Source organism: Cynara cardunculus, assembly GCF_001531365.2.
Source record: "Cynara cardunculus var. scolymus isolate 2C chromosome LG 1, CcrdV1, whole genome shotgun sequence".
In the NCBI taxonomy this organism is placed as follows: Eukaryota; Viridiplantae; Streptophyta; class Magnoliopsida; order Asterales; family Asteraceae; genus Cynara; species Cynara cardunculus.
Window position 1 is genome coordinate 42,254,114 of NC_037528.1, and position 2,384 is coordinate 42,256,497.

The following is a 2,384-nucleotide window of genomic DNA, read 5'->3' on the forward strand; positions in this document are numbered from 1 at the left end:
TTGGCAAATTCGACAAGAAAGCTGATGAAGGAATCTTTCTGGGATATTCCTAAACCGCCAAAGCCTACAGAGTCTACATCAAAAGGACAAGAATCATTGTGTGTCCACAATATCTGATCAATTCTTCATAATCTTCATATCAATCATGGCAGATTCATGATAAACATTCAAGAACATTATTATGAATATTGAGAGAGAAAGTCAATCCTCTCAATTCAGTCAAACCTCTTATTATGAATCTGCCATGATTGATATGAAGATTATGAAGAATTGATCAGATATTGTGGACACACAATTGGTATCAAAGCATGAATGCAAGAAATCAGATGAAGAAATTGAAAAGATAAGTTTTTTTTTTAATTTCTGAATTTTTTTTTGTTCTTCGTGTTCTTGACATTTTCTTTCTGTTTGATCTGATTTTTTCATAAAATCTTGTGTTTTTGCGTTAAAAACAGGATCAAAATGCTCAAAATTGAATTGTGAATCTTTGTTATTCATAAATTTTTGTGATTTGATCAAAATAAATCAAGATTTAATCGGTTTTTAGGTTTTTTAAATTTTTTCGTGTTCTTGTTTTTTTTAAATGTCAGTGTTTTGATCCATTTTCTCTTAAATTTCTTTTAGTTTTTGTGTTTTTGTTAGTTTTAATCTGTTTTTGTTTTGTTTTGTTTGGTTATTTTTGTTAAACCGCCTAATATTCTAAAGCCCAAACCATTTTAAGGCCCATCAGATCAATTTTTGGTCCATCATATTCTTGAGCGGATAAGAACACCGCATAAGCTTTAACAGGTTCTTAAAGCAACAAGATTGTTCTCTGGTTAGCAGTCATCACTTCAATCGGTTTCTAGACAAAAAGGTAAACCGCGTGAAGCTTAAGCGGATAAGATCTACACCGGTTACCACTTGATCAGATTAGAATTCTGTCGTTCAGCAGGTAGGTTTTCCAACTCCGTTTTGTCCGGTATTCATCTAAACCGGTCACCTCTTGACCGGATTAGAGCTCTGACTCGGTAAGCATCTCAGATTTCATGTAAACCGTTCAATTAATGTGAGTGATTTTGTTTTAATATTCAGCGGTTTAGAACTTGTGTATCGAAGAAGTTTGAGCGGACTTCTAAACCGCTCAATCAATTTTACCCAGATTCTTGATTGTTTGTAATTTCTTGATTCATTTTGGTATTTTGTTCAATATCTTTTCAAGAATCGATTGTGATTGGTTAGGTTTATTTGAGCATTTCTAATCTGCCAATTTGTTGTTGACAGATTTATCTTGTGCTGTCTGATTTAGATTGTTGTGGTGTTTGGTTTAAGCATCAAGTAAACAGGTTTACACTTGTTGGTTTAGATTGTTGTCTCCGGTTTACTTGATTAATGATAGGTTTATTCACAGTGCTGGTTGCTATATTCTTTAAGATTGTTTTGAAGCTGTTACACAGCTAAATTGTAACACAGCAACACAGCTGTGAAACAGATTTTTTTTTATCTATGATAGCAACCATTTTGACAGCAACAAGAGGACATCAACAGGTTCTTTGCCGGTTTGTTCATAGTTATTTTGAAGTGCAGGAAGACAAATTGCTTGAATTGATCACATAGCTTGCTGTTACATTTGAAATTGTACAGTTTAGCTTTCTCAATCGGTTTTCATTGCTTAAATGCTTGGGCAGTGAGGAGACTTAGTCATATACTGCAGCAGCTAACACAATCACATATTGGCTTTGTGCAATTAACATCAAGTCACAGTAGCTCAAGTGAAGCATCTGATACGAGTAGAATTCAAGTGAATTTGTAGATACACTTTCGAGAGCAGTTAGATCAATTTTTTGTTTAAAGTGTAATATATGTATTGTAGAGCGTTGATACTGTGTGATTTGGACTTAGAGTCAGAATTTTGGACTTGGTTTATTGTTTTTGAATTTTATTGTCTTGAACTGTTTTTAGTTTCTTAGTCCATTTGTGTTTAGATGTTTCTTTTGGATCATTGTATATTTGTTTTTGCGTGTGTTTTTTTAGTGTTTGTGTTTTCTGTTCTTTTTGAGCTTAACTGTTCATATTTCTTTTATCTGATTTCACTGCATAGATCCTTAACTGATCAATTTTTCTTGTTTAAATGGCAGATATTCAAATGAAGGAGAATCAAGAGTTGAGAGCTAAGATTGCTGAACTGGAAAAGAACATTGAGAGTTATAAGGAGAAAGATAATTCATAAACCTTGCAATATACAGATTAATAAGATGAAAATCTATATTCAAAATTACCAGCAAGCATTAAAAACAGAAAAAGAGCGTTCAATTGATCTTGAAGATAAAATGAAAACGCTAAAAGAAAGAAGTATTCAAATTTATATCGAAAATGCTGGAAATTTGGATTTGATTAAATCTTTG